Source organism: Ambystoma mexicanum, chromosome 3p, assembly GCF_040938575.1.
Source record: "Ambystoma mexicanum isolate Mex_15411 chromosome 3p, UKY_AmexF1_1, whole genome shotgun sequence".
NCBI lineage: Eukaryota > Metazoa > Chordata > Amphibia > Caudata > Ambystomatidae > Ambystoma > Ambystoma mexicanum.
In genome coordinates this window covers 1033495506-1033521759 of record NC_090925.1, presented here as the reverse complement: position 1 = coordinate 1033521759, position 26254 = coordinate 1033495506, and the positions used below count along the sequence as shown (strand labels likewise).

The following is a 26254-nucleotide window of genomic DNA, read 5'->3' as shown; positions in this document are numbered from 1 at the left end:
TTTTCTATCAAAAGAAGTTACCGTAATACGTTTTTAAGAGCCTCCCGACCCCCTGAGACATCCTTCCTGCTCCCCTGGGGGGGCGGGGGGGCGCAATAAGGCCAGAAGTAGCAGAGGGGCGCATCAAATGAAAAGAGGGTGCCTGAAAGGGGCGAGGGTGCAGGAAAGACCAGAGGTCCATCACATTTAAGTAATGGGTTTCACTATGGGTGGGAGGGAAGGGAGGAACGTTGAGCAATGAGTGCATGAAAGAGGAGGAGGGAGAAGGACACAAAGTGAAGGGGCAGGGTGCATGAAAGGAGAAAGAAAAGATGCATACAAGGGAAGGAATGGTGAGAAGTCCCAATGCAGACCACCACGGAAGACGAAGTGATGAGGTCATCAACAGGGACACGTCAAAAGAAGGGGTACAATTGAAGAGGGAATGGCATTTCTGTGAGTGGAATAATTAGTCACTAAAGACCCTAAAATGGAGAACAGGTTTGGCTGAAGATCTTAGGAACTGAAGGTGACAGGCTTTGAAGTGGCCAGTGATGGGAAGATTTTGGGAATGGGAAGTCCAATAAGGGTACATGCGAGAACAAGAGTAATGAAATGGACTGCTAATGGAATAGGGCCCGAGGAATGAACTGTCTCGGGTAAAGACTAAGTGCCTGATTTATAGATCATTTTCCTACAGGATTTCACCATGATAAAACGCTTCTGTGAATCAAGCCCTTAGTCCCATAAAAGGCATACCTCCTATTGAGGCTCCAAGACGGGTGAAATCTGATTTTCATGTTGGGCGAGGGCCCTCTGGAGGGTAAGGAGGCTTGTGAGTGTGAACTGAGTGGAGGGTGACATACCTACCAAATGAGGGGTATCTGAATAAAAGTGGCATGACTGAGAAGGAGCCGGTGGTTGAGAGAACGGCAATCTTGGACGACAGAATGTGGAATGTGAGGTCTTGTAGGTGTTGGAGGCACTTCGGGATGAGGTAGGGTGCACAGGAATAAAGTCCACATTTGGGAATGACAAGGGGACAAGGATATCCGGGAGAATGGGTGCAGCAAGGCCCTTCAACCAGGTCCAGCCTAAGGCAAGTTTGGCCTAGGTATCCGCCCAGGGCACCTTTAGGGGAAGGACTCCTGGAGCTGCTCATGTGATATATGACATGACATTTATAACGTGCCTGTACACAAGTGTTTCTAGGCACGACAAGACAAGGAGGGGGAAACAAAGGGAGGGCAAAACGGCCTGTGTCATTCAGATCGCGCAAGTGCGGGGAAGAGGGAGGGGAGAATTGCAGGCAACTCAATAAGTGCAGCCAGCAGGCAGCTCATAAGCGCAGAGAAAAGGGACTGTAGGGTTGCAGATACATACCCTTAAGTGCTGGGGGAGCCTGGAGGCAGTGCGAGGGCAACTGGACATGCAGGAGCCTGGGCCCGAGTTCAGAGGGTATCCAGGTGACCAGTGTGCGCAGCAGTCTGGGACATCAGCATGGGAGAGGAAGAGAGAAAGCGGAAGCAAAATGAAGGTCTGGAGTTCCTTGCGGAACCGGAGGTGGTTCTGCTCAAGTTTGAGAGAGGCAGGGAGGCTGTCCCAGAGGGAGGCCCCAGCCAAGGAGAGAGATCTGCCCCCACTCTCAAGAGAGTTGGATGAGCATAGAGCTCCAGAAGGAAGATGTTTAGGAAGAGAACGTTGGAGGTAGTGCGGTCCCAGGGCCCAGAAAGCTTTGTGGAAGATGCAAAGGGTCTTGAACTTGATCCTTGCAGCCACAGGGAGTTGGAGATTTCAGAGCTGGAGAGATACGATCCGTGGGCCTGAGGCCAAGTACAAGTCTCGCAGTCCTGTTCTGGATAAGTTGCAAAGGTCAAAGAGTAGAGTCAGGCAGATTTAGAAAGACTGTTGCAGTAGTCCAGCCTAAAGAGGACCTGAGCTCTGGAGACAATGAGCTTCCGGGGGAAAGTGACAAAAGGAAGAATACCTCTGAGGAAGTGCAGCTGATAGTTTGACTTCTTAGAGACATTGGAGATCTGAGGGGAGAGGGTGGAGTCGAAGATGACACCAAGTTTTCTTAGCCTCACAGGAAGAAGCAGGAAGAGGGCCCAGAGAGAAGGGAAAGGAGGGAGCATACCCCCTCCCCGATCCACTCTTATCCATTTGTTGATTCTTTCAATGCTTCTCAGCCCACGTGGTTTACCCTCCTGTCAGGCATTCTCACCTTATCATCTACAAGGGGCACAATTAAATGGAACGAACATGCAAGTGTCAAACAGTGGTCTTGCAGCCCTAGCAGTTGAGAGCAGGCTTTTACAATAATGGTCTCCTTTTCAAAGGAAGCTCCTCTATTGGTATCTGAAAGTATGTTTTGTTAAGTTAGTCAACTTCACAAATCGTTTGTGTTTCCTCCCTTGCATTTGACATTTCACTTGGTAAAACATATCAATTTCTATTTGTAAATAAACCTATTTTATTACACTGCATTTTGAAGATATGCATTCTCTCATGCGTACATTTCTCTTCTAAAAATCAATCATTTTTGTTTGGCCCAAGTTTATATGATAAGTTGCATTTTGAAAGGTTTACTTACGAGCCCTATTCTCTTTCGCAAAAAAAGAGAAACACATCAGTTTACAACATTTGGTGGATGGGGAGATTCCTCAGTGGAAGGGTTTACAAAAGATAACAAAAATACATGAAGACCAGTTGCATCCTGTCCCCAGATTAAACTAAGAAATGCCGTCTTCCCTGGCCAACGCAAGTATCTACCCAATGTAAAATTGGTCAATATGGCAATTCATCAATTCAGGGTTTTTTGTTGCTTTTATTGGAAAGTCATCTTTGTGTGGTATTATTGTAGGCACAGTTACATTAGAACTAAAAGAGCCGAGTTAACGCATTCCCCCCAACTGTTTGATCCTGGGCAAATCAATTATTTCTGCACCTCTATCCAAAACTGGAAGTGCATAAATCAGAGACAACTTAAGAATTGCTACATAAAAACTAAATGTGAATTGGCAAAGCCAATAGTCTTGACTTTGGTACAGGCACTGCAATAAGGATCTGTGAGGCATGAGGGCATGACAGACAATTAGGAGTGAGGCAGAAGAGGACTGTTGGAAAGAAGGGTGATGAGAAATAAGGGAAAGAGGATCTTAAATGGCCTGGGAGACTGAGGAAGGTACAGTACACACATGCGGACAAAGCATGCCTCTAAATCTTGACTCTTAGCAGTAGGTGTACAAAATCCCATGTCAACAACTGGATCTTTCGAATTTGGCAAGTGGAAAATCCACCAGGACACCCCTTCCTGCAAGTGAAAAACTTGAGACAGCAAAGGATAGCCCACGTGGTCCTGTGGCAGCCGTGAGTAGCTTGTGCTAGTGGAATTTCAAATCGACATCTAAGACATGGTTTCCACCAGATTCAGTTGCAACATTAATTTATACACCTGTGAGCAACTTTATCCAGTAGAAACCATATTCAAATGTACATTATATGGTGCATTAGGTCTTCAGGCTGAAATCATGAGACAGGTGATGTTAGTTACAGAAAGGGTGGGATCTTTCATTGGGCTTATTTAATTGCCGACCTATACTTTGACAATGGGGGGTGACCTGCATGAGCTCCCATTGAGATCCATGAATTGATCCTAAAAGCGGCACGTAAAGGCGTTTCCGACACATCTGAAACAAGTTACTGGTGGCATATACTCAGGACTGTGCTGTGTCCTGCTTTGATTGAAGAAACAGTTACCATAGCCTGGGAGATCGTGTGGAAAGATCAACACGGTAGGACCCAAGATGGTGGCTAGATCGGACCCACAGCAAGGAACGGAGTAGCAGGTCGCACAAAGAAGAGGAAGCGAAGTGTCGGCCGACCCGGGCTGCCAAACACACTGAACCACACACGGGTGAGCTTGAAAGGTACCCTTCCCCCTTGCGGTGGCCGAAAACTGTGCAGTGACTGCAGAAAGGAGGGACAGCAGCAAGAACGTGCTGTGAGTGTGCCGGGAAATGGAGACCTTCCTGGTGTATGCTGCAGATTGAGAGAGACTGGGAATGAAGTGGCGAAATACACGGGACTGCGCTGTGCGCGCAAAAGTGGCCTCTTGGTGGCTGTGACAATGGAGGATGTGGGACAATGGCACAAGGATTGGGCACATGCTGTATGTGTCTGAAATATCGCGAGGGAGCTGTGCGGATTACCGAATGCAGGTAAAGCAGACGGAGGTGCAGGTAGTTCCAGTCACCCGACCACAGAGACAGAAGTGGTTGTAGGCGCTCCCTGACCTGCTAACCCTAGAAGAGGAATAAATACTGCCTTGCACCGGTATCCAGAGGCTAACGCTTGGATGGAGCCCTATCCGAGTGTGGACACAACGGAGCCTGCAAACTCTTGCCTGAAGAAGACTGAAGAGTGAAATAAGCTGGGGCCTTGGATGGGGTAAATGGGGACTACTATACTGTTGAATATTTTGTTTTTTCTGCTGGTAAAAGCCGTGTTGGAGTAAATATATGTGCAGTTCCCCCGGACCCTCACACACACTGCTAGTTGCGCCGGGGCAAGAACCCACACTTTGCTCTCTGAGAAACGCTATAGGACTGGAAGTGCGGGAAACGCACACCATATAATCTCAAAAAGGGATAATAGGCAAGACATGAAGGCTGCGTAGACGACCAGAACATAATACGCACCCGAGAAGTCCCCTACTAAGAATAAACAGAAAGGTTCAATAATGCAGTCTTTTGGAGGCAAACAAAGGCCCGGGATACGATTCACTCAGCTGGACTGGTACAGTGAGGTGGTGGTGTCATGGAGGACCCACAGGAGTCCAAGGTGTTGGCTGATATTGCAGACTGAGATCCTCGCTGGAGGGGAAAATTGACACGGTGAGCACAGACATGTAGCTACTTCGATAGGATATATGTGTTCGCTTGCTCAGAGGGTCACAACAGCAGAGGCAACCCTTAAGGACATGGCTGCAGCCGCCAGAGATTTAACAGCGAGAATGAACGGAGTCATGAAATGCTTTCCTGGAGTCACGAGTTGAGGACACAGAGGGTAGTTACCGCAGGAACAATACAAGGGCGCTAGCGCTGCCTGAAGACATGCAGGGTCGGGATCTGATGGGATATGTGGAGAACCTGCTACTGCAAGAGATTGGTACAGGGAAATTGTCACAGGGTTCACTGTGGAAAGAGCACAAAGTTCGCTCCAGAAGAAACCCCCACCTGGCTCATATCCTAGGCCAGTCATCACCAGGATCCTAAACTTTAGAGACAGACGTAATCCTTCATTTTTCCAGGAAAGGTGGGACAATACAAATAGGCAACGCCAAGATAGCAAAATATCCAGACTATGCACCCTTGGTGCAACAGAAGCGGAACTAGTTTGTGCCCATCAAAGCACAGCTCCAACGGCTTGGAATAAAATGCATACTAATGTACCAGGTCAGGCTGCAGATTGTTTACAAAGGGAAAACACATTTCCTTGAAACCCCGGCGGCAGCAGATTTGTGGCTCAAACAATCATTTGGGGAATGGAGACGAAGAGGATGCCAGAGGCCCTAAAAAACTGCCCATTTTACTTGTTGCTGTGAGTAGGTGTTAAGGGGAATGTGAATTGCAGTGGCGACTGGACCATTATACTCATACAGCTTCTTGGGGTGGCAATGTTGCATCTAGGTCAAAATGAATCAGCAGACCTTGTAAGGTGGGCTCAGGCCTCATGGGTGGCGCAGAGCATGGCAACGTGCTTGACTTGAACTGTTTGCGCTACAAACCGATATGGGGATGGCGCCGTGTGGAAGCCAAGATCAATGGGGGCGGGCAGCGTCACCACTAGGTGGTGCATGGACAACCCCGAAATTGTTGTTACTTGTGGCCAGTTGTTTTCTGGCCCCGCCTGGTACACAAAGGCTAAGCGTAGCTTTTCTGGTACGGGTATGCCCTAACAGGGACTCTGTTGGGCAGCGTTGATCCCCTGGGCTTAAGGGATTGTTAAATTAGGTTTTGTTTGTTATATAGAGCTCAAAATAGGTATGCAGTGGGAGGGGGGAAAAAGCTATAGCTTGTCGCATGAAAAAAAGGGTAATGGGTAAGATGCATGAAACATCGGGGAGTGGGGAGCAACGCAGATACGGGACACCAATCATATGGGCATGTAGAAAGCTCGAGGTATGGCTGGGTACTAAATATCCCTATGACATAAGTTAAGTTTTTAACTTTTAATTCAAGGGGACTGGGATCATATACAAGAGATTGGGTGAGGTCCTACCTCCAGAGGAAGAAAATATCCATAGCCTGTTGCAGGAGACCCATCTGCTACCGGAGGGACAAGAACAGCTTTTGACAAAATGGGGCAGGTTGGGATATGGCTCCACGTTCTCGCAATTCGCTAGAGGTGTCCTTATATGGGTGGATGCAGCAGTTCCCCTACAGGGATCGGGAGTGGTGACAAATGGGGAAGGGAGATATGCGATCCTGCGTGGCTACGTGGGCCAAAGGGAAGGATTTATCATAAATTCCTACTTTCCCCAACAATGAGATTCCGGCACACGTTCGCACACTTAGCAGTGTGCTATCACTGAGACGGGATGTGATGTTACATTGGGGAGGTAACTTTAACTGTGTGCGAGACGTACTCCTGGATAGATCCATAACCCCCCCCCCCCCCAGGGAGGTCGCCCACCCCCGGCTACTGAAGCATTGAACTTAGCCGTCTCATAGCTTGGTCTAATAGATATCTGGAGGGAACTAAATCCGAGAGTTAAGGGGTATTCTTATTACTCGTCTCTACATGATCTACATACTAGAATCGACTAAATGTTCGTGGGGGTGGAATACCTAATGGAATTTATCAGTGTAGAATATGTGGGATACACTGTCGGATCATTCACCGCTGATGGCTATATGGGAAAGGGGGAACTAGGGACCCTATTCTGACGTGGCCTATGCCCACCGATGTGTTACGAGATGGCCTTTTTAGGGACACGCTGCGCCAAACCACAGAGCTGTACTTGTAGGCCAATATTGGCAGAGTGGATAGCTGAGGTACAGTTTGGGAGCCACTGAAGGCGGTGCTGGTGGTGTTGGTGTTCAGGGAGAAATAGCAAGAGAAGGGGGCACTCTTAGGCGATTGAGGACTGAGCTGGAGGTACTGGAGGATAAGATCGCCAAGATGAAGGCCCAGGGGCCTACGACAGGACAGTTGGAAAGTGACCTCATGGAAATGAATGCTATGGGCGCAGGCTCTCCAAGTTTGATTATGAGGCACGGGTGACACAGATGCATGCTGAGGGGGATAAAACTGGTAGGATGCTAGCATGGTTATGTAAACTGGAACAACACACAGTGCTGCCCACGCTGCTGCTAGATGAAAGTGATGTCCCGTGGCGGTCTCAGACAGATATAAACATCTTTGCTGCATTTTAAACTATGTTGTATAGACACAACACGCAGATATCCCACGGGGAGATTGAGGATGCTTTTGACCAGATCCGATTTACGCAACAAAAGAACAGGTCGAGGATTTAGGGAAACCCATTTCCTTAGAAGAGGTGAGGGAGCAAATAATAGCACTAGCTGCTGGCAAGGCCACAGATAGCAGCAGGTTGCCGTCCGCAGTTTTTACAAGACATATAGCTCAGTATTAGCGACACCGCTCTTAAGGGTCTATGAGGGGGCATATGAAAAAGCCCGGTAGCTTGTGAATTCTGGGAAATGTACATCAGAGGTATGGCACATACAAAGGGGAACCCGTCAGGGGTGCCCACTCTCACCGATGCTATATATACCTGTGTTCGAATCGCTTACGGTAAACCTGTGTCAAGAGTACCTGGCATTGATGTATGAGGCACAAGACATCTTATATTGCTGTATGTGGATGACGCTTTGTTATACTTCTGCGAGCCAACCCACAATCTCCCCATAATACTGGATGTCCTGGACGACTTTTCAAAACTGGCAGGGATTACGTTTAGTAGGCTGAAATCATGTCTTTTTCCCCTGGCGGGACTTCGATGGGAAGCTACAGAGGATCGACCTGGGGCTGAAGTGGGAAACAATCATTTAAATATCTAGGGATCCGATAGCACATATGCCACAAGATACATACTGGCATAACACCATCAGGATAATGGGTGAGATAAGGAGGTTATGAAATTCCGGCCCCGTTTGCCACTTCCCTCAAGGGCAGGGGTCTCTATCACAAAAATGATCACTCTCCCAAAACTGCTATACACATTCGCAAAATAAATCCGAGGTTCTTTATGAATCTAGAAATCATACTCCTGGATTTTCTATGGGGGAGGGGATGCTGCATTTAAGACACTATACTTACCATACCAGGAAGGCGTGGTGCAGCTCCCGAAAGTAGAACTATATATATATTATCTGGCTGCTCAATTGCGGTATGTGACTCTGTGGCTAGCGGACGAACCTATTACAGACTGTAGTGAAACCGGAAAAAAAGGAAATATTGTGGGTTCCTGGATCTTGCATTGGCTCCCAATGCTGGATAGTGGGACAGGGTAGGACGATTCGGGCTAGGGTGCTGAAGATGGTTCGCTTTATACACCCTTGCTCATGAAATGGCCCTATTGTAGCAGACACTTGCTCAAATCTGGCAGACCAGAAGGGTGGCCGTATCTGGAAAAGGCATGACGTATACAGATGGGGGGGGGGCATGTTTGCCAACGGGAAATTTAGGGAGCTGGGAAGCCTGGTGCAGAATGAGAGACTGCCCGATGACCAATTCTTACAATTTATGAAGGTCTGGAAAGTGGGTAAACTAAAGTGGAAGAGATGGCCTGATGAGGAAGTAATTTTACCCCTGTTGTACGATCTGGAGAATGGTTGTAGGCCGACATCTAGAATATATGAATGTCGCCTGGGCAAGTCCAGCACACCACATGAAAGGCTGAAATGCAAATGGGAGAGGATGTGGGTCTACAGATTACAGAAACACAATAGGAACAGGTTGTGTTTTTCGTTAAGGTTTCTAGAAATGTGCGGTTTCGCCTTATCCAACTCCATGTACTGCACCGTACGTACATGGCTCCCAGTAGAGTGGCCAAGATGAACAAAGAAATGGTGCCCGAATGCCCTTGGTGCAACAAAGGCAGATGCATATGCTGTGGGAGGGCACGAGGGTGCGGACATTATGGTGTTGCATTAAGCAGGCATGGGTTAGGTTTGAGAGGAACCCACTAATGTCTTTTGGGAATAAACAGAGGTCTGCCAAACCTAGGCATGTGATCAAATGTATGGATCTGGCGTGTGTTCTGGCAAAGAGATGTATTGCTGCGTCTTGTTAAAAGTAAACAGGGTCCCCAGTACAACCAGTGGTACAAGGAATTTGAATGCTGGTGTCTTGCTGAAATAAAAGAGTGGGCTGGGGCTACACAAGACGAGGAAGGTGAGCAGCACCACTTTTTGCATGGAGAGACATGAATGTACTGATGTTCCCACCCCCCGACGACAAACCGCCCTGAGTAAGAAAGATTACGCTGTGGGTGGCATAAGGTCGAGATATGTCTGCAACTGATTTATGGTAACCCACCGAGGGGAAGATAATGATATGATATGGTATTTGTAACGCGCCTATACACAAGTGTTTCAAGGCGCGACGAGGCAGGGAGGGAGGGAAACAGGGGGAAGACAGACAAACGATCTTACTAGGCCAGGTGTCATTCAGATCGCGCAAGTGCAGAGGTAAGGGGAAAAGGGGGAGGAGGTGGGGGGGAAGTGCAGTACAAGGAAGTAGCGTAATAAAATAATAAATAATAAATAAAAAGGGCCAGCTGGTGGCAAGTGCGAGGTAAGTGCAGAGCAAGTGCTGAGAAGTGCTGGGAAGGGGGGCTGTAGGGATACAGTGACAGTCCCACAGTGCAGGGGGAGCCAGGGAGGCAGTGCAAGTGGAGAGTGGCTGGGCCCTGGACCGAGGTCACTGAGAGTGGCCCAGATGCAGGTTTAGTGCAGAATTCAGTGGGGAGTTAAGCAGGTTTAGCAGGGGAGAGGGAGTGAGAAGGCAGAAGCGAAGAGGAAGGTTTTGAGGTACTTCCGGAACCGGAGATGGTTAGGATTAATGCTGGAAATTAATCAAACTAATTTTAAAATCAATACTTTGACAATGAGCTAACCTTTAGAAAATGGTAATCAATAAAAAAGGATCTATGTGATTATGTTGACAAAATAATTGCTTGAACGAAAATGCCGATTTTTGTTAATGCTTTTCGCTGCCTGTATATGCAGGGAGAAACCACACGCCTCCGCAGCTCCTCAATACCCACACATTTATTGTTAACCTTGCCCACCGCCCCACGTACATATGCAGTGAATTGCAGCCCTCGACATTCGGCATTTTCATCCTCAATTCTTTAATCCTTTATTTTGGTACAATACCAATATAAAAAACACCCTATATATGAACTATAACAGAAATAATGTTTTGCAATATGTTCACATTCACACTTTGCTCATTAGACATGGAGGTCATATGTGCTTTTTCCATGGACATTCAAAATGTATTTTCATAAAAGACGTTACCCGTGAAATATTTAAAGAGCAGGATCATTGGACACTCTGTGGGCTATACCAATCACTATAGCCCACAAATTAGTTTATATATGTGACAAAATGACTACTGCTCTGCTGGAGTACAGGGATGCATAGTGGCTAAACTGCCTACTCAGCCCCACATCAGTACAAAATAGCAGGGATCCCAATCATAAATGTAAAGACAGCACAATGCGTATGCCGCCTTTGCCTTCGGCGCATGTTGCCACAAAAAGCAGCGAGATGAATCTGGAAAAATTTGTCCCTTCTCGCCTAAGGGGAAACACCCCCTTTGAGGCTTGGGAGGTGAGCCCCGTATCCAAGACCCTCCCTAGGGGTCTGGGCGAGTGGGGCCGCACTGGGAATGACTCCCCTCAGGGATAAGGACTGCCATTCCAGAATTGAAGTCCCACCCCAAATCACCTTGTCTGCATATATGGATATGAAAAAGACTTCTCACACAACTGGATTTCACAAGAATCCCGCTCTAGCTACAGGCAATGCTGAACACTGCCCAAATGCCCTGGGCAATAAAGGACACAGTTTAAGCTGTCCCTGTGAAGTTTGAGGACTGATTGTAAAGCAGGAGGGTACGCCTAGTGAGGGAGGCGAGACTCTGCAGTATTGAAATCCTGGAGGGGCGAGTATGTTAGGCCGCAGAGCTAGAGGAAGACAATGCCAACCAAATGCCTACGGGTTGGCATTCTATCTGACTGAGAAGCCCAGGTCGGAAGAGAAGCAGATACGGAGAGATCTCCATCAAGTCTGATGGCGCGACCACGAAGGAGCTGTGGTGGGCCAGGAAGGCCGGCAACAGACACCGGGCCAGAACATACAAGGGAGCTTGGATCCCAGCATTCTGCACACAGTATGTGGTTGCAGAGACGCAGCCACAGAGAAAGCAGACTAGTTTTCAGGAGCCCGAGAGAACTGACGAAAAACCTACTGCTACAAGGTACAAACATGGTAAACACAATTGGAAAACGAATCAAAGTTACAGGAGCCTGAGAAACTAGAGAGTGGAATAACCCTATGAAAGGGGATTGAGATGAATACAAACATTGTAATTAATGACTGGGGAAACTATACTGGTTACAGGAGAGTGAGAAACAAAGGAGTAAAAATATATAAAACTATGAAAGGGGGACTGAGAGAATTATCAACACTAAATAACGTCTGGGAAGCTATCTAGGTCACGGGAGCCTGAGAAACCAGAGTGAGCAAATGCCCTAGAAAGGGGAAGAAAGGGAATATAAATGCTTGTGAAGTAAGGCTAAGAAAGCCAGAGAGAAGTGTCAAACTTTGAACCACCCAGGGGTTCCAACGCCATAGACGGAACAAGTTACTTACCTGTAACTGTTGTTCTCCAGCATGGGTCGGGCATGGATTCACATGCTCATGAATATTCCCTGTCGTCAGGCTGGGAATCCTCGGTAAAGAAAAAATCAGTATCAGTTTCGTTTCTGATCTGTCTTTCGTAGTAGTAACCAATCACTGATCTCTGCGTCATACTGACCACAGCCAATGACTGCCCTCTACCCAAGCCCCGCCTCTGGCAGCCATCTTCAGATTTGGTAGCACGTGAAGTGGCAGTATGACCAAGTGAAGAGCCGCAGAGGGGTAGGCGGGAGGGTTTGCATGTGAATCCATGCCAGACCCATGCTGGAGAACAACAGTTACAGGTAAGTAACTTGTTCCTTCTCCAGCATGGGGTCTGGCATGGATTCACATGCTCATGAATAAAGAATACATAGCAGTACACACATGCATAACCACGGGAGGTGGCAAAGGCTCAACATTAAGCATTACATCAAACTCAACATTAAGCAATTCTTACCTCCTCACCAGGCTCACCTTAGGCAAACAGATTGCGCAGCACTGCTTGGCCGACCCTGGACTCCTCCCTGGAATCCCGGTCGAGGCAGTAGAATTTCGTGAAGGTGTGCGTCGACCTCCACGTAGCAGCCCTGCAGATGTACAGCAAGGGCACACCAGATAGGAACGCCGTGGTAGCTGCGATCGCTCTGGTGGAATGGGCTCTCGGACAGCCAGGCAGCGGTCGGATTGCCAACCGATGACAGTACATGATACAGCCGGAGAGCCATCTGGAAATGGAAGCCTTTGAGAGAGCCTTCCCCTGATTGACAGGTCCAAAGTTCACAAAAAGTTGTGACGTCTTCCAAAAACGCTTTGTGCGGTCCACGTAAAACTTCAGCGCTCTAGCCACATCCAGTGAGTGCAAAGTCCTTTCGGCCGGCGACGAAGGCGATGGGAAGGAAACGGGCAACACCAAGGGTTCGTTGAGGTGGAATTCCAACGGCACCTGGGCATGAAGGAGGGGTGCGTCCTGAGCACTACCCTCGTGTCGTGAAAAGTGAAGTACGGGGGCTTGCAGGAAAGGGCCTGGATCTCTCCCACTCTTCGTACGGAGGTGATGGCCACAAGAAACGCTGTTTTCCACGACAAGAACATCAACGGCGCCGAGTGCAGAGGCTCGAACGGAGGTCCCCTGAGCTTGGTCAGCACCACGTTGAGCTCCCACGCCGGGGCCGGAGCCTTCACCGGCGGGAACGATCTGAACAGTCCCTTCAAGAATTCTTTCACCAGACGATGAGACCACAAAGACGTCCGCCCCGTGGTTCTGGTGTATCGGGAGATCGCAGCAAGATGATTCTTGATGGACGCGTGAGCCAGTCCAACCTTGGCCAGCGTCAGAAGGTACGGCAGTACCTGGGGAGCCGTAATCCGTAGAGGGTTAATCTTCTGTGCGTGGAACCAGACAGAGAACCTCTTCCATTTGTGTCCATAGCATTTAAGAGTTGAGGACGCCCTGGCCTTTGCAAGAACCTCTCTGCAGTTGGCCGGTATGTCGTATCCTCCAAACTCTAATGCTGCAGGAGCCAGGCCTGCAAGTTCAGCGACTTCGGGTCGTGATGGAGGCTGGCGCCTCCTTCCCTGGAGAGAAGATCCGCGTCCACTGGCAGCTTGATTGACGGGGACGCTGACAAGTCCAGAAGGTCCGGGAACCATATCTGCCTCGGCCACGCAGGTGCGACGAGGATCATCCTGCACCGTGACCTCTTGAGCTGGTTGATGAGCCGGATCAGCAATGGCAATGGAGGGAACGCGTATAGAAACAGGCCCTCCCAGGGGAACGAGAAAGCATCGCCCATGCTCCTCGGCTGGGGAAACCTGCTGGCGAACCTCCGGCACTTGGAGTTCATCGCCGTCGCGAACAGATCGATCTGGGGTGTGCCCCACCGTCGGAAGAGGCGGTCCACTAGATCCTGTCGTAGTTCCCACTCGTGGCACGAGCGCAGCTCTCTGCTGAGCGAGTCAGCGATGGTGTTTTTTATCCCTGCCAGATGAAACGGCACCAGAAACATCCCTTGGGCGACGGCCCAATGCCACAGATCCTGCGCCTCCTTGGACAGGGCTGGGGACCTGGTTCCGCCCTGCTTCCTGATGTAGAACATGGTGGTGGTGTTGTCGGTGAAGATCCTCACCACCTTGCCCTTGAGGGACGGAATAAAGGACCTGAGGGCCCAAAACACTGCACGGAGCTCCAGGACGTTGATATGGAGGGACTTCTCCGTCGGAAGCCAAAGGCCTCTCGCGTGTAGATTTTTGGTGTGCGCTCCCCACCCTTCCAGGGAGGCATCCGTGGTCACTGTCTCCTGGTGGCCGGGGGTCTGGAAGTCCATGCCCGCCGTCAGATGCGCGCGGGTGCCCCACCACCGGATCGCTCGTCGGAAACTCTCGTCGAGTGTGATCCTCTCCTCGAAGCTGCACGTCGTCTGGTTCCAGCGCACGTCCAGGAAGACCTGCAGCGGGCGCATCCGGAGCCTGCACAGGCGGATGAGGTAAATGCAAGAAGACATCATTCCGAGGAGGGATTGATGGACCTCACCCTGGCCGCGTCCGCGACCAGCATCCGCTGCACCTTGCCCAAGATGGCCCTCGTCCTTTCCTCCGACGGAGAGGCCAGAAGCGACACTGTGTCGAGCTTCGCTCCCAAAAACAGTGCGTCTTGCGCGGGCACCAGGTGGGACTTGGCGTAGTTTATGGAGAATCCCAGGTCCGTGAGTAGTTGGACGGTCCTTGCCGTGTGATCCACGGCAAGCTCCTTCGTCTTCGCTCGGATGAGCCAGTCGTCCAGGTAGGGGTAGACGTGGATCCCCTCTCGGCGCAGCTGCGCCGCCACCGGTGCGAGGCACTTGGTGAACACCGTGGGTGCCGACCTCAATCCGAAGGGAAGGGCTCTGAACTGGTAGTGACGCCCTTGGACCACGAACCTGAGAAACTTTCGGTGTCCCTTTAGGATGGGAATATGGAAGTAGGCATCCTCCAAATCCAACGACAGGAAATCGCCCTCCTCCAGCTAACCCAGGACGTGTTGGAGGGTGACCATCCGGAACTTCTGTGCCTTGATGAATTTGTTCAGTCGTCGTAGGTCCAGGATGGGACGCCATCCTCCCGTCTTCTTCACGAGGAAGTATCTTGAGTAAACTCCGGAGCCCCGAAGCCTCTTTGGGACGAGCTTGATGGCGCCCTTCTTGAGCATCGCCTTTACCTCCAAGAGAAGTTGAGGGGCGTGATGTTCTTTCCTGGCCACAGGGGGGACGCGCGGGCACCGGTTTAGAAACTTGAGCGCGTGACCCTGAGCTAGGGCGTGCAGCACCCAACGGTCGGTGGAGATGGACTCCCACACGCTGACGAAGCTCGCCAGCCGGCCTCCCACCGGGGTGCTTCGGTGGGGGCCCGACCCCACGGCCGGTTCAGTCCTGCTTCGACGAGGCTTTGTCGCCTTGTCCTCCTTGGCGACAACGGCGGGGTCCGCCTGACTTGCCTCGTCCCCTGTAAGCTTCCTGTGACAACGAACGGGCCGCTTGACGGTAGGTGGAAAATCCGCCGCTGGAACCTTTGGAGGCACCCCGTTTGCCTCCGCCGCTCCGAAAGGGCGGCCGTCGTTGCTGGAGAACACCAAGAGCACGGGCCGTCTCCGTATCCGTCTTGATGGCTTGTAGGGAATCGTCCACTGTTTTCCCAAACAGGTTGTTTCCGTCGAACGACGTGTCCAAGACTCTGGTCTGCACGTCCTGACGGAAGTCAGTAGCCTTGAGCCATCCACGCCGCCTAAGGCACACGCCGTTGCCCAACTGCGAAATCCAGTGTCGGCGATGTCCGTCGCAATCGTAATGGCGTGGTCCGACGCCACCTCTCCTTCCTGCAAGATCTCTAGGGCTTCCGCCCTCTTGTCGTCTGGTAGGAAGTCCAGCAGGGGGGCCAGTTTGAACCACAACTCCCTGTTGTAGCGGGCTACGATAGCCAAGGCGTTGGCCGCCTTAATCGTCGTCGCTGCAGACATGACTCTGCGTCCCATCGTGTCCAATTTCTTTCCCTCGCCGTCCGGCGGGGAGGTCGACGTAGAGGCCGCGCCCCCCCGCTTTCTTCCTGGCCGCCACGGAGACGGCCGCGTCCGGGACCCGGTACTTCTCGTACCGATCCCTTCTAGCCGGCGTCGTGGATGGGTTCTTGAGGAGGGCGAGGCCCTCATCCCAAATAACGTCCAGTAGAGGTACAGAGAGGACCGTCTTCCTCTTGGCCGCGCCGTTGATAAAGGAAACCTTCCTTCTTCTCTTCCGGGCAGATCTGGAAAAGCTGGAAAAGCTCGGATGCCCTGGCGATCATGGAGTGAAACGATCCAATCTCGTCGGGCGGGGAAGCCCGGGTGGGAGGTGACGATGGGAGATCCTCGTCGTAAACCTTGTCGTCTGTACCCGTCGCGGCCGTGTCAGTCCCCGTATCATCCCCACGTGTCGTGGACGGGGAGGAGGGCTGAACAGGGCGCGATGGCTGAAAAGAAGGTGGAGGATGAATCCTTCTCTTAGGGGGAGGGCTCCCCGAAGGGCCTGGCTCCGGGTCCCCCGTCGGGAGCGGTTCCTCCGCTGGTGGTAACGGCAGTCTCGTCCTTATCTCCGAGCATAAGGACTGTATAGCCAACAAAATGGCCGCCGAGTTGTCTTGCGGCACTGGTTGAGGGGAGTCCGACGGGCGGTCAGGAGCCCCGTCGGCACCCTCGATGTTCTCGTCGTCTCCTACGTCGGGGTCCCTCCCGACGGGCTGGTCTTCTTCCACGCCAACGCCGTGGCTTAAGACTTCGATCAGCTCTTCCTCAGAGGTTGAGGCCGAATCCACGACGACCTCCTGCCCCCCCTTTTTCTTTTCCGTCGGAGGTTTCACGGGGGTCCCGTCAATGGGCATGAAAGAGGACTCCCTCCGCGGTGGCAGGGAGACTGAGCCCCCGAGATCGCCACCACTGGTGTAGCCTCCACAGGCTGAGCCAGGGCCGCCGCGACTGTCTCGATAGAGGCCTTGGCCGGATGGATTAAGGCTTTCACCACCTTAGGTGCACTCACCGCCTTCTCCTTGGGGGGAGGGTCACCGCCTCGCTCCCCCTCCGACGGGGCCTTCCAGCTCGACCGGGGTCTCTCCAGGAGCTTCGCCGGGTGCTCGGCCTTCCTCTTACCCGAGCCAGAGCGTTGGCTCGTGGTTGATGGCGCCGGGGAGGATGCGCCCTGCTGGCGCCCGTAGAGCCCGACCGTTCGGCGCTCCCGGTGCCAGCGGACTCGCGGTGCTTGGCCTCCTGTTGGACCCCCGGGGCGTCCTCAAAGGTCTTAGAAGACCGCTCAGACTTCTTCTTCTTCTTCTCGCCTGACGGGCTCTTCCCTTCCAGCCAGTTGGCGAGACGTTGATGGCGGTCCTTCATGGTCCGCTCCGACATACTGCCGCAAAACGCACAGTCCTTCTCCACGTGCGTCTTGTCCTCATGTAGGCAGTAAAGACAAAGGGAGTGTTCGTCCTCAAAGACATTCTGAAGCTGGCATCCAGGGCAGACCCTGAACAGCTTTCCGGGCGTCGAGCTTCCCTTCTCCTGGGCCATGTCCGAGATGGGCCTGAGAAACTTCTGGAGTCCTCCAAAAGCGTGGCTCGGCGAAATCTTCACCCTTGAGGGGCGTAGACGAATCCGACACGGGTCCCCGTTGATCGGATGAAGAAACGGTGGAGCTCGAGGCTCTTTTGACCGAAAAAAAGAGAAATTTTTTGAGAAAAAACGTGAAAAATAGCACCAACGCTCGAGAGCAATAGCACGAGGATCCCAACACTTGAACGTGCGGTAAAAATCTGAAGATGGCTGCCAGAGGCGGGGCTTAGGTAGAGGGCAGTCATTGGCTGTGGTCAGTATGACGCAGAGATCAGTGATTGGTTACTACTAAGAAAGACAGATCAGAAACGAAACTGATACTGATTTTTTCTTTACCGAGGATTCCCAGCCTGACGACGGGGAATAATCACGAGCATGTGAATCCATGCCAAACCCCATGCTGGAGAAATATATATAAACCCTTTGTGTAAAAGAAATCAAACGGTTTGAGGATTGTGAGATTTTAGGGCGTACCTCTGTTTTTCAAAGGAGGAAAAGACAAACATTTGATTTACTTAGCAAACCTCGAGGAATGGGATGGTTTGCTTCGAGAAACAGTTTTCAGTAACAAGAAGATACTGAAATCCTTAACGTAGTATCAAGGCTGGGAAGAATAACCGACGTGATAAATAACATTTAAAAAATGGGAACAAGTCAAGTGTAAACTGGGCCATACAGAAGCCTTGCTGAGGCTAGTGTACAAAGCCTACCCTTTTCTCTTTGAGTTGGGTGTTTGCTAAAGTGCTGGGGCCAGTTAGTTGGATATGATTCGGATTAAAGGGCTTTTGGACTCTAACCTACAGCATTAGTTTATTTTGCTTGATCGAGAACTTCCCCTCATAGAAATAGGGCAAGTTAAGCATTTTGCTGCTCTTATTTTTTAATAAAACCCTTGACTCATGAGTCACAATCGTCTGAGTCCTCCTGCTGGTGCCACATTAGAACATACTCTCAGGAGGGGTGTGAAGGGATAAGAGTGGAAAGCCAAACAGCAATAGTGCAAAGACTCCAAAATACAAGACTGTCGAACCAAGGTTCGATTAAAATAAGGAATATATTCTTCAATTAAAACTATCAAAAATGTAAACTTCCAACTACAAACATGAACAAAACCCCACCCCTGTAGAGAGAACACATAAAATGCATAACTGGTATAGACTAGCCCTCTGGGTACTTGAGCAGGGGTCAGGCAAGCACTTGCAGTGATTCCATTCTTCAAACGATATGTCTTTCAAGAAGGCAGAGATGGAGGCTTTAAAGTCTAAATTATTCTAAAGTGAACCAGAAGAGCAGGCCTCTTTCAAAGTATCTTATTCTTGTCTTTTGAGACTCAGCAGCTTTGAACCAGACTTCTTGGAGCATCACAAGGTGGTGATTCAGCATTGGGCTTTTGAGCTAGTTAATGGCTCCAGACGAAGCAGCAACATCACATGGCACAATGAAGCTTGGTCTAGGCAGGTAATGTCTGTGTGGCCCACAAGCAGATCAATGCAGGAATCATGGTCCAGAGCGGATCCTTGACTTATGGTATGGAGGTAGGCTCAATGTCAGCAGACTCAAATTAATTGCACTTTCAACAGAAGTCCAAACGTGTATCCCTCCGTATTTTAATGGTCTAACAAAGAATCCAGGAGTGGGCGACGCCTTCCATTAATGGTGGAGGGTTATGTGTTATTCGACAGAAGCAAGCCTGCTGTAATGCATCTAATCCCTGTTGCTGTAACAAAGGACCTTGCCTTCTTGCATCAAACCCGGAGTGCCTTGTTCCACAGGAAATAGAGGGGACAGGTAGAAAAGTGACCCACAAAAGTAAGATGGTGGAACCCTTTCTCAGATCCATTGCATGCTCTCTGGCAACCCCCATTACTCCCCCTGCCTGCAATGTAAAAATCTCTTTGGAGGGTTACACCCTAATGCGATGCTGGTCTTCGTTTTGTGAGTGCCTCTTTGAAAGCAATGGTGCAAGGACAGCGGGTGATGAAGATCGCCTTTGCTAGGCGTATGTTAAGTCTAGTGATACTGGGCCTTGGTCTGGGGTGGGAGAAACCTGAAGGTGTCTCACCCGCTATTCCCCGGGGATCTGCCATCCAAGTGGCCAGGACACAGTCATCACTTTTGGACAAAGTTCCTGGGGGTAGAGCAGTGCAGGATGATCATCTGGGTGAAGGGTCTTTGGGAGTGGGAGACCAAATGATATGATAGGTTATTTATAACGCGCTTAATACTCAGGTTTCTAAGCGCGGACCCGGGGTCCAAAACCTGTGCTGCTCCGGGTCGTCTTGCTTCCAAGACGAATACATTGCCCCTAAGCTATCCTCCCGAGACGCAGTATCCCCTTCCCTGTAACACCTTTACCCCATCCTACTAGGCAGGATACTTGGGAACTCAACCTTCGCCGCCCCCTTTCACAACACAAACACTTTCCCACGGACAGCTCGCTTGAGAGAAAATGGAGTAACACCCAAGTCGTATACATGACATGTCTCAATACAATGGTCAGGCAATTACTGACCATCACGCACACCCGACTTCCTTTACACTTCCCCACACGGATAGAAGGCAGAGCATGAGCGCACACTCTGAGCAAGGTAAAACACACAAGGAAACAGCAGTTAAAAGATGGCAGTTTAACACTAGGAGAAAGATGGCGAAACAGAAGGGGATCACAAGGATGGAAGTGCCCTTGACCTTTTTGACGAGGAACCGTCACTTTCACAAAACCTCATGGCTAGAGAGTGGAAGACCAGGAAACCAGGCTGAAGAATCCTGCATTATGTGCTGGAGGTATCCGGGGACCTCTTGCGTTGATCAAGGCAGGGAGAATTGCCTGCTGCCGTGGTACTGTCCTTGGCCCCTACAACAAAACAGCACCAGTGAAATCAACACAGACGGTGAGTTTGGGGAGATAGATACCAGACCGGTCTGTGTTGAAGCCAAGGTTGCAAGCGGCAACATTGTATGGTGAGCGCTGAAGTGCAGTGTTTGAAACGCATGTGATAACCAACGCGAATAAAATTGAACAAATGAGCGATTGAACTTTGTAACTAAGATATACCTTTAACAGTAGTCCAGCACCACGTGCGTGCTCATTTGAAGGTCTCTAAGATATCCTACTGAGAGTTGACAAAGGTGAAAGAGTGGCAAAGAACTGTGCATCAAAGTGGTCCTGCAATGTGCCAAGCAAAATCCTGTGCACAATCGAAAGTCTTTGATGTTGATACTGCCAAGAATGTGGTTGACAAAGTAGCTAAAGTTGATCCAAGCCCGAGCGAGGGAGATCAATTGAAAGCTTTGGGTTAAAGCAAGTTTGTGATAGTGAATTAACATTGGTCCAAGCCCGGCGGAGGCAGACTGATTGAACATTGTGTTAAAACGGATCTGAGTCCAGCTGAGGGGCATCAGGGGTGAACTGTGAATCACCTGAGAAATTGGATACAGGAAAATCCTACAAGCATTGTGTTAAAGGGGATCTGAGCCCGGCTGAGGGTGATACAAGGTGAATCGTGAATCACCTAAGAAATGGAGTATGTGTGAAATCCTGAGAGGAAAAGAATGTATTTGTTGGTTTGTGGTATCAAGCCTCTGAAAGAAGAGACTCTGAAAGGCAAACAGACTTTGGCAGAGAAGACCCTGATACTAAAGTTTGAACTGCACCCTCGTGCTAGAGAATCCAGAGAATGTGCTAAGCTAGAGTGTGTCACCTTGTCCTGTGCTGAAAACATGGGGAATGGAGGCCAACGGCCCGAATATCCTAAGGGCCATCTCTTGAGGATGGTCATATGGTGCTGGGGGGCCACAAGTTAGAGAATATTGAGACGCAATGATCAGCTGGGTCACTGGTGGATGGGGAGGTTGAAGCTTGCAGATTACTGCGATTAGTGACTGAGGTTCGCTGCAGGTGCCCACAAGCTTACAGGATTACTGCATTTCTTAGTGTACATATTTTCCAATTGTTCAAGTCCTACTGTTTATTAAACCGCTTTGTATCCTGAAGCACCAAACCCCAGGTCGGGCTGTTAAGTAGACACCGGGGCAGGTTCTATGTGCCTTTGCAGGCAGACTGTTTGTCCGTTTTAAAGGCATGACCCAGGGCTTTTAAAAAACTCAACAAAAAGGTCTTTAAAGGTCACAATAGGACGGGGTAAAAAGGGGAAGGTGGAATATGTGGAGAGTGGGATCAGGGATCGAGAAAGCAAGCAGAGCGGGACCAGTGAGCCAGAAAGAGGCACATAGCTGCAGATTGGTAAGAAAAGGATGGGCAAAGAGCTGGATTGACTGGGGGAAAAAGAGCAGCAGGTTTAAGAAGCTGTGCACTCCAGGTGGAACTGAAGAGTGTACTGCATGGGTTGAGAGCACGATTGGGAGAGTGGCAGGGACTGGCGACTGTAAGATGTGGCTTGGCAGTGTGACAGCAAGTGAGTATGCACATGACTGGCAGGGTGAGACGTTTGGTATTCTATGTTGTGATAAAGAATTGGTGGGTGTGAATGGGGTATTGGAGAGTGGGGGTGGATGCTTGGGGGTTTGGAGAACATAGAAAATGTTTGCACCATTACAACAAATAATGAGCAATAATGTTAATAAAAAATAGGCACGTACAGTAAACCAAAAATGTTGCACTAAACAAACACTGTTCTGTCAAGTGATGGACATCGGCGACCCTCGCCATTAAATACATAGCAGATACCACACACAAAAACTGCAAATGACAACCTGGCTCTTTTGCATCCTCACGCACATGGTCTCTTTCTAGCAACATAGCTCTTAAACCGTGGCTCAAGCACCCTCCAGGGAATAGAAAATGTGCCACAAGCTGCAACATCCTGGAGGGTATGCTTTAAACACGCCCTGTCCCACTGAAAAGCTGGTGCTGCGGTTGCCAGGAAGATTGGTGCTGCAAGGACACCTTTCGCTGCCTCCGTTAAAGCCTATCATGCTCTCAGGTCTGTCCTGGGAGTAGAGTGGGGGCTCTGTTGCTTCCGCGGTCAGCGTCTTGCTCTTGGCTGCTGCGCAGCAGTAGGCTCTCTTTCACATCCTGAACTGCGCAGCTTCTTCTTTCTAAGGTTTCGCCAGTCGGGTTTTCTCCTTCCCCAACACCGGACAAGGTCCTGCTCCACGGAACTAGCATAGAACCTTGTGCATTCTCGAGAGCGTCTCGTCCTCTTCTACATGGGTGTCACCACAGAACCGGCATTCCGTTCCTCGCTCCTCCAGGGTTGGCTTGATGAGGTACATAGTCATCCTTTGATTTTTATCCCTGGAGCTGCCTCTAGTAAGCTGCACTGCGTATGTTGGTTCCATGGTGGGCTTTGGCCTTTCTGGTTCATCTTCGTTCCAGTGATTGCATGCACTCCACCCAGGTAAGCCTCACTCCTCCTCGTCCCAGTACGATTGGAGTGAATGAAACTTTACTTAGAAAAGCATTCCTACAACTTTAACATTTTGTTAAGAATCATTCGTTTTTTAAAAGTGACTTTCAAATAAATTGATTGGAATCCCAATTCCACACGAATTAAGGCTATTGGGGCACACATACGTTTAGAATTTTCTTCCAAACTCAACATTCATGTATATTCAAAGACCTCTCCTAAACCATGTCTATTAAGTCCAACCCATATATTATCATTGGAATTATTTTTGACTTGAAGTTAACGTAACTATAAGGGAAACAATATCACAGTATTAACTTTCGGTTTTCTTCATGTGTGTCAGTAGTGGTGATAGTTTTTTTCATAGGCCAGATACCACTACCTCTATAATAGGCTTATTGTGGACAGGAAAACCAAGATAAGTGAAATACTGGACTGTTACGAAGTGTTTTCCAGAAATATACCAAATTATTCTCAACCTGTATCTTGGAGGAAGTCACCACTATAGTCTTATTAATATTGATCTGTAAATTGGTCCCACTTACATAATTACTCCGCCGATTCAGTGCACGCTTGAAGACAGACTTGTGTAGTGTTAAATAACACTAAATCATTGGCAATATGCAAACACCAATTCACTTGTGTACCGATGTCCAATCTTCAAGAATCTTTCCTTAGATTTCTCCATTTCAGCCACCAAATCTGATAAGGGCATCCGCTGCATTTACTGCACAGTAAAGTCCTGCTCAGTAAATCCAAGTGTTCGCAGCTACTGCAACCCTTGAGAAAGCGAGTCGCCCACAGTAGAGGTAGAGACTGCGGAATGAGACAGAACTCTGCCAAGAGCTGCCTAGTGGAGCGGAGAGAGTCTAATGGTAAGGGTGTGCCTAGAGGAGGGGACCCTCTGCGTGGCAGACAATGTCGAGTGTAACAAATGAGTTACTAATGGCAAAGATATACTGCTGAAAAATAAAGCTAAACTAAAGAAACCCTACATGAGGGAACGCAAGGAAGAGGCTTTGGGGAGCGAGGCAGAGTTATGACGAGTATTCAGAAAGTGAAAGCGATGAATGATTGACAGAAGGGACACCGGGGCCAGAGCGATCTCCTAGGAGAGAGACCGAACATATAAGAAGTCCAAGGAAACGTTTGGTCAACATCATAGGTGAAGAATACATGAGCGCAAAGAGGACAGCTGCCCCCGTTCTCCTTCGGGGCAGGATAGTAACTTTGCCACGTGGAGATTTTTTAAGTACTTGCATGGGGGATCTTTGCAAGTGCAACCAAAAACGAAAGTAACAAAACACGAGCGAGGCAGTCTCAAAGGCAAGCACAGACGGTCTATACCCACAATGGACGTGGCAGGCCTTCTGAATAATCTTGCTGTGCTCCGTGTTGGTGAAGTGTTAGCATGCATCTTGTAAAACTAGATCTTTTTCACTTAGAAGCAGGAAGACCGCCTCATTATCATCATCTCAGCCTTGATTGTGGGGACAGTAGACACGCCGAGTTTGTTTTCCTTTTGCCATTTCTCACCTTCTTCCATTTCACTTAATTTCCATTTTCACCAGGGTGGGGCATTCGGTCAATCCAGTGGCTGGCAATGCATGGGAGAACTGTGTACCGCCCGCATTTTTCATCAACCCAAGGTGCCCTTCTCTCGGTGGTGCCATCTTGATTTTGAGAAGGCAAAAGGGAGCCTCTACCTGTTCCGTCACAACGCCTGCACCCTTCCTTCACCCCTATGAGACATCCCGCACCATAACCCCCCCTACAGGAAACCAATCTGGTTTACCCCAACTCCAGAATTTTACTTTGACGACTAGAGATTCTTCGAAGTCTTTCCCAAGGACAGTGTCGAGGCCTTTTAACATTGTAAGTTAAAATTAGACCTGTCCCTTACGAGAGCAAAATGGTCCTTATTCAGGAAATTAAATGTGAGCTTTGAAAAGCACATGTTACAGGTTGCTATTTCCGATGCCTTCAGGCCATCACCTCCCTCTGGCCTCTTGCAGCATCCAATGACCGTAGCACCGGGTTGCATTTTTACTTTGGTTTCCTCTACATTAGCATCCTAATGCCAAAGAGAGATTAGTACATTTCCAATGGTTAGGTTATTCAGGCTTGTACCACGCATGGTCTCCAGGTGCTCTGGCGGATTTGAAAAGGAAGGGGTTTGGGAAGGTTAGTGGAAATGAGAGGGACAAGTATGAGAGCTTTGATGTGCTGTTGGTAGCTTCAGTTGGAAAAAACAATCACTGTGTGCTAGTATGATTTGGTGTTAATGTTCATGTTAAAGGTCATTTGTACCGCGCACTATCACCACCGGAGTGGTCCCCTGGCGGCTCTGAAAGAGGGGGGGGGGGGGTGGGTTAGTGGGTGGAGGCTGGAAAAGTGCAAGATTGCAGTGATGTGCTGTTGGCAGCCTCAGCCCGGTGGTTCCATCGGCTGGGCCTGGGGTGTATGCGGCCGGTAGTCGTCGTGTGCTGATGTGCGAGTCTATTTGTTTATTTGTATTGTTGTTGCAGTGTAGTGAAGTTTGTGCGGTTTGCTGCGCTAGAGGTTTGTGGTTGTGTTTGGTTTGGAGTTTGAGAGGTGTATGCAGAGAAGGAAATTGTTAATGGTATTCGTTAGTCATCTCTATCCTGGACTGAACCGGTTGGGCTCGTGTAATCTTACCCGACGGGATGCTTGTACACCCTGAGCCTCAGGAGGTACGTGCCCGATTTTCCATTCAAGGCCGTTTGAGGATCTAGCTGTCCCCTCCGCCCGCTCCCTTAATAACCTTGCATGCTCCTCACCCCCTCCACATGACTAGCACCGCTGCTAGTGTCCATACACCCGGTTGTGTGGTGATTGGTAGTATCTTGTCCGTTCCACAGCCTCGTGGAACCTAGTTGTGGCTGTACGGGCGGTGGGGGATGGTAAGGGTTGGCTGGAGTAGTTGTATCCGTTTCTCTGGGTCTCGCGGGTGGACCCCTGTGTCCAGCGTCAGCCCTACTGGTGCCCATGGTACTTGTCGGTTCTAGGGGTTTGTCAATGTCCTTTTTTGATGAGTCGTTTGTCTTATTGTTGTTTCGGTTTTAGTCTCCGGTGTTGAAGAGGCAGGTTTTTAGTAATTTTCTGAATTTAAGGTGGTCTTTGGTGTTCCTCATTAATTTTGGGATGTTGTTCCAGGTTTTCGCGGCTAAGTGGTAGAAAGCGGTGCCTCCGAGTTTCTTCTTGATGTAAGGTTTTTGTTCCAGTCGGATTTTGTTGGCTTGTAGATTGTTATTTTTTTTTGTAGGAATTCTGCTCCTTGTCCGCTGATTGCCCTGTGCGTTATGCACATTGTTTTGAAGATAATACGCTGTTTTACT

At 49.6% G+C, this 26254-nt stretch overlaps 1 protein-coding gene across 9 annotated transcripts in view; it reads right to left on the bottom strand.

Moving 5' to 3' along the window:
• SRC (SRC proto-oncogene, non-receptor tyrosine kinase) overlaps window positions 1–26254 on the bottom strand; it is a 520693-nt gene that overhangs the window by 165649 nt on the left and 328790 nt on the right. The window lies entirely within an intron of this gene.